We start from the raw sequence: 17,102 nt of genomic DNA on the forward strand, positions 1-17,102 counted from the left end.
CAGCAGCAGGAGGAGGTATGGAGGAGCAGTGTGAGTGTGGCAGCAGGTAGGCAGCGTGACATAATAGCCCTGGTACCTAGCGGTGATACCAGGGCTGTAAATAAACACAACAGGAGGTCCCAGACAGCGGTCGTGCAGCCCACATTGTGTCCAATACACAACTGGGACAACACAGTTTTCAACCCGGGCACCTCAGAAAAATTAAACCTTTTTTTTTTTTTTTAATGGTTTGTTTGGTTTTGGTTTTGCAACCAATATAGCTATTGTTTGACGTAATAGCTGGTGGCAGAGTGGCAGCAGAAGGTTAATCATCTGTGTACCCTGGCAGTGGGAAACACAGACAGACAGCAGAAGGGCAGTACACAGCAGCCCACTGTAGGTGTAAAATGTGTGGCTGCAGGTGACGTAATAGTCAAAGTGAACCAGGCTGGCTTAGTGAGCAGGAGCCAGGAGGTGGTAAAGGGTGGTAAGGCACATTAACGATGGTTCCGGCAGCCAGTTCATGTCCCCCTCTCGCCGACAACAGGGGCCAGGAACTCGCCTTCCACCCACGCCTGGTTCATCTTGAGAAACGTCAGTCTGTCCACAGACTTGTGAGACAGACGTGAGCGTTTCTCGGTGACCACGCCACCAGCTGCACTGAAGCAGCGCTCGGACAGCACGCTGGAAGGGGGGCAGGACAGCACTTCCAGGGCGTACTGCGCCAGCTCGCTCCAGATCTCCATGCGCTTGACCCAATACTCCATGGGATCAACAGGGGCATCGCTGTCAAGCCCGCTGTACGACCCCATGTAGTCAGCCACCATGCGGGTCAGGCGCTGGCTGTGACCGGAGGAGGATGCTGCTGCATGCATCTCCTCTCTAGTCACTGCTGCCGGAGCCTCTACAGTCCTGTAGAGCTCGTGGCTGAGAGACAGCAGGTCTGTGGGGCGCTTGCTGCTGCTGGATGCAGGCACCTGCTGCTGCCTCTGTGCTGGCTGCTGGACAGTGGGGGTGGAAGGCTGGGGGAAGGCTTCCTCCAAGCGCTCAACAAGGGCCTGCTGCAAGCTCCTTATTTGTTGCGCTGGGTCTCCTCCTGCAGGCGGCAGGAACTGGCTCAACTTCCCCTTGAGGCGTGGGTCCAACATCATGCTGATCCAGATGTCCTCCCTCTGCTTCATCTGGATCACCCTGGGGTCCCTGCGCAGGCACGTCAGCATGTGCGCTGCCATTGGGAAGAGGCGGGCCACGTCTGCTGGCACATCGACGTCAGTGCTGTCCTCATCCTCCTCCTCTGCCGCCTCATCCTCTCTCCACCCCCGCACCAACTCAGCTGCGCTGTGCTGATCCCCCTCATCAGCTGCCAGGTCAGGGACCTCCACCAAGTCCTCCTCCTCCTCCCCCTCAGAGGTGGACTGCGCAGCTGGTTGCCGCTCCTGCTGGTCCAAGGCTGCCGCTCCCTGTTCCAGCAAAGCATCGAGGGCCCTGTTCAGCAGAGAAACCAGGGGCACCCACTCGCAGACCATAGCATGGTCCCTGCTCACCATGTTTGTGGCCTGCAGGAAGGGAGCCAGCACTAAGCACACCTGCTGCATGTGCCTCCAGTCATCATCGGGGACGATGGACGGGATGTTGCTGGTCTTGTCCCTTCTCTGAGCTGCGGAAACATTGGCCAGGGCAAGGTACTGGTTGACAGCGCGCCTCTGTTCAACCAGACGCTCCAACATCGCCAGGGTGGAGTTCCAGCGAGTCGGAACGTCAAGGATCAGCCGATGGCGTGGCAGATCCAGCTCCTTTTGCACGTCTTCCAGGCTCGCACAGGCTGCAGCCGAGCGCCGGAAGTGACGCACAACATTCCTTGCCGTTTCCAGCAGTTCGCCCATCCCCTGGTAGGTGCGCAGGAACTTCTGCACCACCAGGTTCAGCACGTGGGCAAGACAGGGGATGTGGGTCAGGTTTCCCCTGTGTATTGCGGCAACCAGATTGGCCCCATTGTCGGCCACCACCTCTCCGACTCTGAGGCCTCTGGGGGTCAGCCAAATCCTCTCCTGCTCCTGGAGTTTGGCCAACACATGGGTTGCCGTCAGCTTGGTCTTCCCAAGGCTGACCAAGTGCAGCAGCGCTTGGCAGTGGCGGGCCTTCACGCTGCTGCTGAGGCGGGGGGTTTGGCCAGGTGTGCCGGAGGATGGCAGAGGATCGGAGGAACCTGCTGCAGTTCCCCTGACCCTGCGGGGTGGCACCACCCACTGTGTTGCTGCTGCTGCTGTGCCCGCTGCTGCTCTCCCATCCTCACCCCCTTCCACCAAGCTGACCCAGTGGACAGTGAAGGACAGGTAGCGGCCTGTCCCGAAGCGGCTGCTCCAGGAGTCCATGGTGACGTGGACCCTTTCACCAACCGCGTGCTCCAGCCCTCGCTCCACATTGGCCATCACAAAGCGGTGCAGTGCAGGAATGGCCTTGCGGGAGAAAAAGTGTCTGCTGGGGAGCTGCCAGTCTGGGGCTGCGCAAGCAAGCAGCGCACGAATGTCGCTCCCCTCCTGCACGAGCGTGTACGGCAGGAGTTGGGAGCACATGGCCCGTGCCAGCAAGCCGTTCAGCTGCCGCACGCGACGGCTGCTGGGAGGCAGAGCCCTAACCACCCCCTGGAAGGACTCGCTCAAAAGGCTCTGGCGTGGCCTTTTGCTGACACGGGAATCAGCAGACACAGCAGAGGAGGCCACTGAGGACTGGCTGCCAGAACAGGCCTCAGTTTCGGCGGCAGGAGTTGCAGAGGGGGGAGGAGCAGTGCGTTTCCGCACTCCTGCTGGTGCTGCTGGAGGAGCAGGAGGGCGGGTGGCTGCTGTTGCTGCTGCTGCTGCTGAAGGCTGTGCAGTGATGGGTGTGGTGCCACTGCCAGCACCAGATGCCTTCAGCCTCTGGAACTCCTCATGCTGGTGGAAATGTTTAGCCGCAAGGTGGTTGATGAGCGAGCTGGTGCTGAACTTTAAGGGGTCTGCACCTCTGCTCAACTTCCGCTGACAGTGGTTGCAAGTGGCGTACTTGCTGTACACAGTGGGCATGGTGAAAAAGCGCCAGATTGGTGACAGAAACATCCCCCTACGGCATGGAAGCGCTGCTGCCTGTCTCCCTGTGGTGGTTGGGGGGGGGGGCTTGGGTGCGGCTGGTGGTGGTACTGGCTGATGCTGCTGCTGCTGCTGCTGAGCCTGAGACACCAGCAGGGTGTGGGACGCTGCCAATGCTTGCAATGATGCGCCTCCTTGCAAGGCCCACAAGCGCATCCTCCTCCTCCTCCTCAGAGCTGCTGAGGACGACATCCCCTGGAGGTGGTGGCACCCAGTCTCTGTCTGTCACCGGGTCATCATCATCCTCCCCCTCCTGAAACATGTCCTGCTGGGATGAGGACCCCCCAAACTCCTCTCCTGATGCATGGATGGGCTGCTTGACTGTCGCCACAGTCTTGCTGTCCAATCCCTCATCCCCCAAAGTGCCCATCAGCATCTCCTCCTCAAGATCGCCAACAACAGCAGACAATTTACTCATGATGCCTGGGGTCAAAAGACTGCTGAATGACAGGTCGGCGAGTGACGGTGAACTGGCCTCCTCCCCAGACCCTGCTGGGCGGCTGCTGCGAACAGGGGTGGTGGTGGTGGTGAGGGTGGAGGCCTCGGATGCAGAGCTGATGGCGGGCTGCTCATCCTCCGTCATGAGTTGCACCACAGTGTCTGCATCCTTTTCCTCAATGGGACGTTTCCGACCCGGCTGGAGGAAAATGGGAGCAGGTGCTACATGCTGCTGCTGCTGTGTCTCTGCAGCGTGAGTTGCAGATGCTCCTGCTGGGCGGCGCCCAAGGCGTCCACGGCCAGTGGCTATGGGAGGAATGTTAGCCACTGACGCTGCTGCTGCTGCTGCGGAACTGTGCATGGTGGCGCGCCCGCGGCCGCGGCTTGCCACAATGCTGCTCCCTCTCCTCCTGATTCCCTTGCTGCCCTTCCCCTTGCCCAAACCGCGCTGGCTGCCACTTCCAGACATCTTCAATGTTTTGGGCGTATAGACAAAAGTTTTTTAAAAGGGCGGGTGAAAAGTGGGGTACTTTAATGGAGTGGGTTGGTTGGTGAGGTGACTGAGTGAGTGTCCCCTAGTACAGTAAGTAAGTAGTAACAGTCAGGAAGTACAACTAGCAGTTACAATAATCAGTAGTAATCACAAGTAAATTTAGTGTGTGTACACTCAGACAGTGAGTGACCGCACGCAGGAGCTAGTAGCCTATGAACACAGTGACTGAGTGTCCTAGACTCCTAGTACAGTAAGAGTAAGTAGTAACAGTAAGTAGAACTAACTAATAATCAATCAGCGATCAGAAGGAAATGGAGTGTGGGTGGTGTGTGTACACTCAGACAGTGAGTGACCGCACGCAGGAGCTAGTAGCCTATGAACACAGTGACTGAGTGTCCTAGACTCCTAGTACAGTAAGAGTAAGTAGTAACAGTAAGTAGAACTAACTAATTACAATAATCAATCAGCGATCAGAAGGAAATGGAGTGTGGGTGGTGTGTGTACACTCAGACAGTGAGTGACCGCACGCAGGAGCTAGAAGCCTATGAACACAGTGACTGAGTGTCCTAGACTCCTAGTACAGTAAGAGTAAGTAGTAACAGTAAGTAGAACTAACTAATAATCAATCAGCGATCAGAAGGAAATGGAGTGTGGGTGGTGTGTGTACACTCAGACAGTGAGTGACCGCACGCAGGAGCTAGTAGCCTATGAACACAGTGACTGAGTGTCCTAGACTCCTAGTACAGTAAGAGTAAGTAGTAACAGTAAGTAGAACTAACTAATTACAATAATCAATCAGCGATCAGAAGGAAATGGAATGTGGGTGGTGTGTGTACACTCAGACAGTGAGTGACCGCACGCAGGAGCTAGAAGCCTATGAACACAGTGACTGAGTGTCCTAGACTCCTAGTACAGTAAGAGTAAGTAGTAACAGTAAGTAGAACTAACTAATTACAATAATCAATCAGCGATCAGAAGGAAATGGAGTGTGGGTGGTGTGTGTACACTCAGACAGTGAGTGACCGCACGCAGGAGCTAGTAGCCTATGAACACAGTGACTGAGTGTCCTAGACTCCTAGTACAGTAAGAGTAAGTAGTAACAGTAAGTAGAACTAACTAATTACAATAATCAATCAGCGATCAGAAGGAAATGGAGTGTGGGTGGTGTGTGTACACTCAGACAGTGAGTGCACGCACGCAGGAGCTAGTAGCCTATGAACACAGTGACTGTCTGACTGAGTGTCCTAGACTCCTAGTACAGTAAGAGTAAGTAGTAACAGTAAGTAGAACTAACTAATTACGATAATCAATCAGCGATCAGAAGGAAATAGAGTGTGTGTTGTGTGTGTACACTCAGACAGTGAGTGCAGTGCGCACACGCAGGAGCTAGTAGCCTATCAGAGTTGGGCCGAACCTCCGATTTTAGGTTCGCGAACCGGGTTCGCGAACTTTCGCGGAAGGTTCGGTTCGCGTTAAAGTTCGCGAACCGCAATAGACTTCAATGGGGATGCGAACTTTGAAAAAAAAAAAAAATTATGCTGGCCACAAAAGTGATGGAAAAGATGTTTCAAGGGGTCTAACACCTGGAGGGGGGCATGGCGGAGTGGGATACACGCCAAAAGTCACCGGGAAAAATCTGGATTTGACGCAAAGCAGCGTTTTAAGGGCAGAAATCACATTGAATGCTAAATGACAGGCCTAAAGTGCTTTAAAACATCTTGCATGTGTATACATCAATCAGGGAGTGTAATTAAGGTACTGCTTCACACTGACACACCAAACTCCACTGAACAGAACAGGTATGCAGTGGCGGGTTCACTGAACAGAACAGGTATGCAGTGGCGGGTCCACTGAACAGGTATACAGTGGCGGGTCCACTGAACAGAACAGGTATGCAGTGGCGGGTTCACTAAACAGGTATACAGTGGCGGGTCCACTGAACAGAACAGGTATGCAGTGGTGGGTTCACAGAACAGGTATGCAGTGGCAGGATCAATGAACAGGTATGCAGTGGCAGGATCACTGAACAGGTATGCAGTGGCAGGATCACTGAACAGGTATGCAGTGGCAGGATCAATGAACAGGTATGCAGTGGCAGGATCAATGAACAGGTATGCAGTGGCAGGATCAATGAACAGGTATGCAGTGGCAGGATCAATGAACAGGTATGCAGTGGCAGGATCAATGAACAGGTATGCAGTGGCAGGATCAATGAACAGGTATGCAGTGGCAGGATCACTGAACAGGTATGCAGTGGCAGGATCAATGAACAGGTATGCAGTGGCAGGATCAATGAACAGGTATGCAGTGGCAGGATCAATGAACAGGTATGCAGTGGCAGGATCAATGAACAGGTATGCAGCCAGGGACAAGCTAAGGCTAACTAATCTTTCCCTATGAGAGACTGCAGTAGCTCGCCCTACTCTAACTAATGCAGGCACACGAGTGGCCACGGCCGCCGCTGCCTGCCTATATAAGGGGGGGTGGGGCTCCAGGGGCTAGTGTAGCCTAATTGGCTACACTGGGCCTGCTGACTGTGATGTAGAGGGTCAAAGTTGACCCTCAGTGCATTATGGGGCGAACCGCAATGGGGCGAACTTTTCCGCAATAAAGTTCGCGTGCGGTACCCGCACGCGAACCACCTAGGTTCGCGCGAACCAGGTTCGCCGGCGAACCGTTCGGCCCAACTCTATAGCCTATATGAACAGTGACAGTGAGTGTCCCTACGGGTACAGTAAGAGTAAGTAAGTACAACTAACTAACAATAATCTATCAGTAATCAGAAGGAAATAGAGTGTGTGTACACACAGACAGTGAGTGAGTGCACACACGCAGGAGCTAGCTAGTAGCCTATAAACAGTGACAGTCAGTGAGTGTCCTACTCCTAGTACAGTATAACTACAATACTATTAGTAAAGGACAGCAGAAATACTGGTATAGATGAGAGAAATAAACAGAGGACAGCTGCCCACAGAGGCAAGGCCCCCCTGAGGCCTAAACCTGTAAGCTTGCAGCAGCTGCCTGTCTCTAATGTAACACACAAGCTACTAACTAAAATACAATGTCTATCTAACTAACAACAATATAGGTGTATATGGCAGGTGTAGGTGAGCAAAAACGCTAGGTAAATGATCACAATAGAGCACTTGCTAAGCCAAAGCACAAAGGAGCAACTCTCTCTCTGTACAAGTCTCAGGCAAGCATGGAGAAACGGAACATGGCGGCCGCTATTTATAGGGTAGGGGCTGGCCAGGGTCCCCCTCTGTGATTGGCTGCCGTCAGAGGGCCTGGGAGCCCTCTGATTGGCTCTAAGGACATCAATCTGGGCTATGACGCTATTCGAGCTCGGTACCGAGCTCGAATAGCGCCGTTTGCTCGAATAGCTCGAATAGTGAATGGGCTATTCGAGTGTACTCGGATAGCCCATTCGAATAGCTACAGCTATTCGGAGCTCGAATACCGAGCTCGGATAGCTGAAAAAGAGCTCGAATATTCGAGCTACTCGAATATTCGAGCTCTGCTGAGCACCACTGTTTTCAGATACTTAGCCTGTGGATTAGGCATTCGCTGAGGTGGATGCACGTGGAATATTGTTCCTCGCGGCTGAGTGCCATTCACGTTGAGGTCGCAGGGACCGTTGGGATAGTGGGTCAGCAAGGGTTTCTAGTAAAATATTTTGAGCGAGGAACAGTTCTTTGCCTTCTTCTAGGTTTTGATAACAAAGGCTCGATCGTTAAGAGTGAACATTAGTTGACAAGGGAAGCCCCAACGATACCTGATCTTTTCTCTAATTAGGGTAAGAGTGAGAGGTCGAAGGGTCTTTCTTCTCTGGCGTGTGAGTGGGGAGAGATCTGCATAGAGATGTATAGATTGTGGGACTCCAGGCAATGTTTCCAGGCTATGCGCAGCGGAGAGTAGTGGATCTCTGATGTCTGCTTGGTACATTTTGAGCACCACATCACGCGGGTGGTCAGGGTTGCATGATTTTGCCAAAGCCAGATGAATGCGGTCCATCCTAAACTGTGAGACATCTATTTGTGGAACATGTCTTTTACTGCAGCCGACAACTCTGCTTTAAAAAGCTTTTTAATAGTATGACACAGTTCAGTGTCTTCAGCTAACCTTTTAGTGGAGGATGGAGGAACTGGGTCATGCTCTGCTTGATCAGAGTGATCAGAATCGTTGCCCTCCTCGGAGCGGTGCTGGGCCTTGTCTGACATGGCTGCTTGTTTGCTACGCGGTCGTCCGAATGCAACATCCAGTAGAGTTCTGCGTGCATGTGATTTGGAAGCGGATCGTCTCTTTCGCCTCCTGGACTTGCTGGACATCTAGTCGCTGGCTTCAATGAGTGAAAGAAGTGGGTTTTTGCAGAGTTTTAGCCCGAAATCCTGGTTCAGGGAGCTGAGCTCACGCACAAGGCATCCGTCCTCAAGCGCGCCACAGCCACGCCCCTGTCCTTCCCTGATTTAAATCCCAGCATAGCTGTCTTGTTTCTCATAACAAGCACATCTGCACTGTCCAATGAAATGAAAGCCATGCTAGCCAATTAAAGCCAGTAGCTGCCAATCAATTACTGCAACTTACAACCATGTTACTCAGTTACTTAATCAGCAGGTAGTGACTTTAATTTACTATCACAGTTTATACTTCCCGAACTTAAATTGAATTTACTGTAATACCTGGGACTACAAACCACCGCATAATGTTACAAAATTCTAAATATTTAAGATTACAGATATAGAAGAGAAATACCATTATCCATATGCGGTTTACGAAAGCATTCCCACTGTCTGATTAAACACACAGTACATTACATTTGCTTATTGAAATATGTTATTAAAACCTTGTGGGTGGCCAGGATGCAAATAATGGTATGATCAGTAAACACTAGGGAAAGCCTCTTGGCATCAAAGTGCATTTGATTTATGTGAGGTTGAATCATTTATTCTAATTAATATAACAACAAGAATTGAGAACAGTTTTCTTACAGTATATATATATTTTTGGACCACACTGAGTAAAAAATGATGACAAAAGAAATGAATAATACCCTGGACTAAATTTAGTGCCTAAACATTGGATCATCTTGCAGGAACTCAACAAATCACTGTAAGCAAGGCACAGAATATATGGCTTGAAACATTATTAACTGTCATCTAGATAAACTGCACAAAATCCTCGGCTCTTGAATCTATGAACACAACGTAAAGGCTAATCCTGGAGCTCTTGAAAAAAAATCATATGCTTCTTAGATGCACAGATCATGCAAGTTTATACCAGGACTGTCCCACTAGCCAGAAACTTTTTAGCACCTAGAGCTGCTACGATTCTCTAACATGCAGCCACTGCATTAGGGGTCTAGTGGGTATCAAGGGTCACACCTGCCACCAGAGCTGGGACAAGGTCCTCCAGCACCCAAGGCTGAGACACCAAAGTGCGCCCCTCCATCCCTCCCACCCCAGCTGTCACACATTGATTGCTATTAGACTAAGAGGGCCACAGGGCCCACAACCTCCCCAACACCTTAATATCTAGTTATCTGGCTTGCAGTCACCGCTATGTATCCCCTTTTCTTATTTATTTCTGCTTCAAACACTTAGGAATGACAGCTGAATGAATTGTGCGCCCCCTCCTACACTGCGCCCTGAGGCTGGAGCCTCTCCAGCCTATGCCTCGGCCCGGCCCTGCCTGCCACCTTCTTTGACCTCTCTTCACTTCAGCTTACCAAAAGGGCCACAAGGGGCCCCAAATCTACTACCTTGCCTAGGACCCCATTCCATCTTAATCCATCTCTGTTCGGAGGAGATAGTTAGATAGGACTACAGTATTAGGGAGAGAAAAAGTAACTTCTGCTTCTTTGTGCGGATTATTGTACAGCATTTGCAGGATATAAGAACTTAGTGCTGGAAAGAAGGGATTGCTAGTTTTGATGTACAGCTGAGTTGTAAACCAGTCATTATCATCATTGCTTTGTACTTGCTGGGGGATTATTCTAATATATTTGCAATTGACCAGGTGCTGATCAGCATTGTTTTTTTCTGTATAGTTAAGCCCTAATTTACTTTTAAATGATCATCATCATCTTCATCGTCATACTTTGTGCTGTCTATGGAGCTTAGTCTACAAAATTAGCAATATAACTTTGTGCTGTTAAAAAAAAAAAGTTACTAAACTTGGTGTGCATACATTTGTAACCACACCTTTTTATACAGGCACTCTGTCATCTTATTCTTAGAGTGAGATACTGGAGGACCATTTAAAGGATACCCCAACTGAAATGTGACATAATGAGATAGACATGTGTATGTACAGTGCCTAGCACACAGATAACTATGCTGTGTCCCTTTTTTTATTTTTCTGCCTGAAATAGGTAAATATAAGGTATTCAAGTGGCTGACTCAGTCCTGACTCAGACAGGAAGTGACTACAGTGTGACCCTCACTGATAAGAAATTCCAACTATAAAACACTTTCCTAGCAGAAAATGGCTTCTGAGAGCAAGAAAGAGATAAAAAAGGGGATTTTCTTATCAGTGAGGGTCACACTGTAGTCACTTCCTGTCTGAGTCAGGACTGAGTCAGCCACTTACATACCTGATATTTAACTCTTTCAGACAGAGAAAGAAAAAAGGAACACAGCATAGTTATCTGTGTGCTAGGCACTGTACATACACATGTCTATCTCATTATGTCACATTTCAGTTGGGGTATCCTTTAAGGCCATGTTACATTGCTCCATCCCTTGGCACACGCAGTACTGTAAACACAATGAAGCCCTCCTAGTATATACTATGATCTCCATTACTGCTCAGTTCCACACCAGACGGTGAGACCTCGGCGGACACATGCTAGATTCCTGGCCAAAATGGTCCTGAATGGGCATGTGCAATCTAGTGTGTGTATCCAGCTTCAGGTAAAATACAAGTAAGATAGGTTTAGAGAATCATCCCTTGCAACTCCTATCATGCTTCCAAGTGAAATTGTTATTGTATTTCTCTTGCAATCAGCAATAAACACCTCTGTTGAGAATTTGAGCCCATCCTTAGTAACAGGGTTATTTTTCATTGTGTTTGGTGCCTGACTTAACACAGTCTTTAAGTCTGTGAGAAAGGGGCTGATGTATGAAAGGCCAGGAAACTTGCCATGCACAGACATCACATGACAATTTTACCAGTACTATTGCAGGGGAGCGCTGCCAGTTACACTATTTGCACCACAGTTACCATGGCAACACATGCGTTATCACAGTAACGCGCATGGCGCTAATAGTGTAATGGGAGGTGCACCCTTTGACATTTGTACTGGTAAAATTGCACTGTCCTTTCGTGCATCAATCCCAAAGAATCTTACGGCTACTATTACATTTTTGTTATTCTCAGTGCTTTCTTGTAGGTGTTGTATGCACAGAGCCATAGTCTGTTTTCAATCTGCTGGAATGATGAAACGTATACTGTCAGTATGGCTGTTGGTTGATCTATTGTCTTTTACCCCCTGGAAGTCTAGCTTAGGTTATTTTTATTTTTGTGTTTGGCAAAAGATGCACAAAATGAAACCAGTTATTTTTCTACCTTGACAAAAACATGTTTAAATGAGGTCATAGCAATTAATTAAATAGCGTGATATTTTGGCTCTGTCAAATGAAACATTTTACAGCAGGCTGTAACAGAAGAGTGCTAACAGCTGCATGATCCACTGTCCAAGACATGGAACAATAGCAAAGTCTTTGAGGCTAAAATGTTCTGATAATGTAGCATTTTAGCACACAGTACTGAATTTCATTATCTCTCTGGAATTCCTCCTCCATGACCTGAAAACCACATATTGAAACACTGTGCTTGAATTTTTACGAAAGCAATGCCAAACCTACATAGCTGACAGAAGGCCTCTATATCTTGTATAGTTTATATAAAAAGCAATACCATAGACAAATTCTCTATATATCTTTATGTTTTAGTATTAGCTACCATGGCGACCCATACAGGCTTATATTTCTTTTCAAGCATCCTACATCCTTTACATTATTCTATTCTCTACAGACATTGCCAGGGTGTTCAGCACAGTGAAATAACCTTCTAGTCATCTCTGAGTATTATGATACCAACTTACGTTACTAGTGTAGTACTTCATGTACTTTATTGCAGGGCAATGGCTGAAAAACTTGGCGCTTGAAGCAAACCTCTTCCAGTGGCATCTCACCCCAGTAGTGTCCCTTGTTCAGGAATCCTCCTTCCTTAAGCACCTTGGGTTGGACATATACTGTCACAAACACTTACCTATACCAAGCATAACCATAATGACTCCAATATAAGTGCTTTCATTATGCCCTCTTTACAGCAAGCCCCACAGAATAGCACAGTGATAACGACTACTGTATGTCCATATTGCACACACTTGTAGAAATGTGCTTTCATGGAGCTTTGCATGGAGATGTAAGTGACTTTGTGACTTACCGTACATCTCCATGCAAATAATTGTCTATTTGTGACATTGGGGAATGTCACAAATAGCCAATTAGATTTGTTTGCTTGATTTTAATGGGAAAATTAAACTGCTTCCATTCTCACATTATTGTGCTAAGGGTGTAACCAATTAGTAGAAACTGATGCATTTAAGGTGCCCATATACACTACGTCGATTTCCCGCTGATATACAGCAGATTTGATCACTGCAAATGCTGACCAATTGACCGAGTTCCATCCGAAATTGATCCATTCAGTCGATCTGTCCAGGCGGAAAATTTTGTTTGATCTCGGGGGGTCGGTAACGCCTTGTTAGCGGCGTTCACTTTGTTGACAACCAACGCAGCAATACATCACCTTTCCGCCGTTGTGAGTCCTAGGGGGCCGTGCTGTCCCTTTCTTCTGCATCTCCTCTTCACTTCCTGTCCCGTCCTGTGAGAAGGGGATGTGCAAACAGTAGAGCGCCCTCTACTGTTTGCACTTCTGCTCAGGACAGGAAGTGAAGAGAAAATGGAGAAAAAGGCCAGATGGAGAAAGGGACAGCATGGACCCGGGGATTTGCGTCGGTGGACAGGTGATGTATTGCTGCTGGCCGGGCGAGCAGGGAGGCAGGCGGCAGCGGCAGCTCCACAGGTTAGGAATTGATTTCATGCTGAAATCGATTCAAGATCTGTGTTCAGTGTATAGGCAGCCATTAGATCCCTCTTTGATCAGATTCGATCAGAGAGTGATCTATGTGTTGGTCAATCTGGTGGCAATCGAACATTGTATGGCAGCCTTAACTCTTTGAGTACTACTATTCACTGAAATATACATTAGTTTATCTGTATTTAAAAACAGGAATACCTTGATACATTTGCAGTGACTATGCTCATATTCATAGGTTTTAAAAATTCCTTTTAAAATATATCATGTGTAGGGGTCATCGGGGCTGGGTGCTGTATGGGAGGTATGTTTTCCCACTATTTGGACTATGGTACCTTTAAGAACCATATGTGTGCCTGAAATGGAGTCCGAGTATTGTTTGGCAGTAAGCCAGTTGCTGCCAGTTGCTGCCTCTGTTGTTTATTTCCAGGGCCGGACTCCTGGAATTAGAGGGAAGGAAGGGCAGCCCTTCCCATTCCGCCCAGATACACACCTGGTTTTCTGTGGAGCTGAGGAAGCTCTACCAACAATTTGCATATCAAGAAGTAGCTCACATGCAGTCTGGGTGGAGTTAATGTGGAGGAGCATGTGTGCTGCTGAGCTCCTGACAAGTCTGTTTGGAGACATTGCTGAAAGCCAAACCATGCTTTGTACTGCTGTTTGTATGGTTTTGGCCTTAGGAAAGGAACTGTATTTGTATGAGCTGGACTTTTACTACTTCTATGGTCTACAATACAAAGCTGAAATAAGCTTCCATTTACTTTTCAAGTTATGCTGAAGTAAAGCTGTTTATGTTACTGCTGCAAATAAACTGACTTTTGTTTTATACAACTGTGTACTGCGTGCTAACTGCGACTCCTCTAACCTTCACAGATGATATACACATCTAGGCATATGGCTGTCTAATGATGGCATTAGGAATTAGGTCCCATTAAAATATAACATAATATGCACATGCAAGCATTGGATTGTCTGCTGATAGCACTAGGAGCTTCCTATATTATGGATCACTTTGGCATAGTGATTTAAAGGGCCACTGTCATGAAAAACTGTAAACTTTAAATGTAAGTTGTCCTATAGTAATATACTATAAATCACTTTTGTGGTGTCATGTACAGTAGGTAGTACAAATATATCAAAAACTGACAGGGTTTGAACTAGCTCATCTCCTCATGGAGTTTTTTTTATTTCCAAAAGTACTAACTGAACAGCAACTTCTCAGTCCAATGGCTGGAAAAAATGTATGGGGTTTGGCTCTGAATAGCATAAGGTATTAGGTTATTCTCAAAAGTGACAAGCCTTTACTGGAAATATTCCTTCTTTGCTGGCTTTGTTCAGGTCAGTGTGTTGCTGAATTACTTCCATGTCTAAAATTCAAAAAATAATTTACAACTGCAAGGTTTGTCTTAACAGAATAATCTGCAAGTAAACAGAAGTCTAAAAGTGTTTTATTCCCATTGGGAGTAAGTCAGATGTTTCCAACCTGACATGTATTGTTTAAGATATTGATGATCCAGCTGCAAAGCAAGTAGGAAGAGCTGGATTCAGCACCTATCTCTCCAATAATATGGTGAATACATCAACACAGTGGCGTTAATGCCGAAACGAAAGATTTCATACAAAGCCTTCCTGGCTGATGACGCTGGAAAAGCAAGTGTTGGCAGCACATGTAAGATCTAAAGCGACTGATTGTTACATAATACTTCACCTGGAGGCATCACTGTAGCACACAACACTGACTCACTGTCTCACTGGATAAGGTCATGGGTGTGTTTGCAGAATCCCAAAATAAATAAAGTTTGGAAATAAATATCACTAATGTTGGCTATAGTGCTAAAGATCAAAACACACTCTACCAAAGATATAATGCGTTAGTTACAAATGCTAGCTACGTGTATGCATTTCTACCATCATAGATAATCGGAGTTGATTTATCTATTTCACTTCCTTTCTCTGGTGGACATTGCTTTCAGTGATGGAAAAAAAAAGAATCAAAATGTTTCATAAGCAGTATTGCTTGAGCATCTGGAAACTCACTTTGTTAGCTGTTTGCGCAGCTTTATACCTTTTATGTGTGAAATGATAGAGGGGCTCTTTAAACCTCTTATCAGTTGATTAAATGCATTTCTACAATAAAGCTGAAGTCTGTCCTGTTCCCAGAGCACAGGGTGCGTCTCCTGCAACATAAATACAGTGGCCTCAATTCACGGAGCATTATCAAACGTTTATCAAACACTTTATCAAACGTTTGATAATTTACCTCATGGGTAAAATCTCATTTTGAATTCACTAAGGTGTTATATATTTGTTGAACGTTTTATCTGTAAAACATTCGATAAATCTATAACACCTTAGTGAATTTAAAATGAGATTTTACCCATGAGGTAAATTATCAAATGTTTGATAAAGTGTTTGATAAACGTTTGATAATGCTCTGTGAATTGAGGCCTGTGTCATTCAACCTCAACACTGTCAGTATTGCTAATCTGTGTGCATGATGAGCCTTGGCTATAGCATGAGAGGGTAATTAGAGTTAGACATTCAGGATAGTTCCCTGGAACTGCATCAGAAACTAAGCTTTCATTATAAACTTCTCTTGTAGAATATAAGGATGTATTCATCTATGTGGTTCCCAGCCCTGTTTCCAGGAGGGACAGGCAGGGAACTGAAGGCACCTATACCTAGCTACCTATACTGAAGGCACCTAGCTACCTATACGCACCTATACCTAGCTACCTATACTAAAGGCACCTATACCTAGCTAACGTATACTGGCTGCACCTATACTTAGCTACCTATACTAAAGTCACCTTTATCTAGCTACATATACTGGTGGCATCTACACCTAGCTAACCTATACTGGTGTCACCTTTACCTAGCTAACCTATACTGGCGGCACCTATACCTAGCTAACCTATACTGGTGGCACCTATACCTAGTTAACCTATACTGGCTGCACCTGCACCTAGCTAACCTATACTAAGAGCACCTATAGCTAGCTATCTATACTGGGGTCACCTACAGTTTGCTACGTATACTGGGGCATTTATGCCAAGCTAATCTATACTGGGGACACCTATAGCTAAATACCTATACTGGGGACAACTACAGCTGGCTACCTATACTCATGACACCCATACCTGATTACCTATACTGGGGGCGTAGTATGGGTTTATGGGTTCACACAAGTCCATGGGGCACGCACAATTTTTACACCCTCGCCCTGGGTGCAATTTAGCCTAGAAACTGCTCTGGTGGGTACACTGTATGTTAACTTTAAGGTTAGTTAATGGGAAGACATAAGGGGGATTAGTTATTGGGTGGTGGCCAAGGCAGCAGAAGAAATATTTTGGCTTGGGCAGTTAGTCAGAGAGGATTAAAACTAGGCATCAAGGTTGGTCTTGGGGCAAGATAAGGGCCGGGTTACTGGAAAGGCCACAAAGGCCATATCCTTGAGCACTGGAAAAGCAGAAGGGCAGAACAGCGGCAGGACTTGGGGAGAGATAAGAGGCTACATATCAAAATAAATAATCACTCCTGCTCCAAAGTGTCCTGCTTTGCTGTACACACAGCCTGAATTCCAGAGGTCTGTGCATCTTCCTTACTTTCTGGTGTGTGATGAGAAAGTACTATCTCCTAATGATCCAGAATATAAGCTTCAGTTTAGTGCCAGGGTTGTAGAGAAGAATTTCTGACCGCTAAGGTTTATATTCACGGGAATATCAGCTCCTCTTTACAACTTAAAGAGAACCTGTACTGAGTAAAATTATTTAAAATAAACACATGAGGTAACTTCAAATGAACATTACATAGTTACCTTGCCATCAGTTCCTCTCAGAAGCTCACCATTTTATTCTGACAATCATCTCTTCCAGTTCTGACAACATTTTGTCAGAACTGAAATATATCAGTTGCTGTCAGTTATATATCAGTTGCTGTCAGTTACAGCTGAGAGGAGAACTGGTGTG

The sequence above is a fragment of the Hyperolius riggenbachi genome, chromosome 1 (assembly GCF_040937935.1).
Source record: "Hyperolius riggenbachi isolate aHypRig1 chromosome 1, aHypRig1.pri, whole genome shotgun sequence".
In the NCBI taxonomy this organism is placed as follows: domain Eukaryota; kingdom Metazoa; phylum Chordata; class Amphibia; order Anura; family Hyperoliidae; genus Hyperolius; species Hyperolius riggenbachi.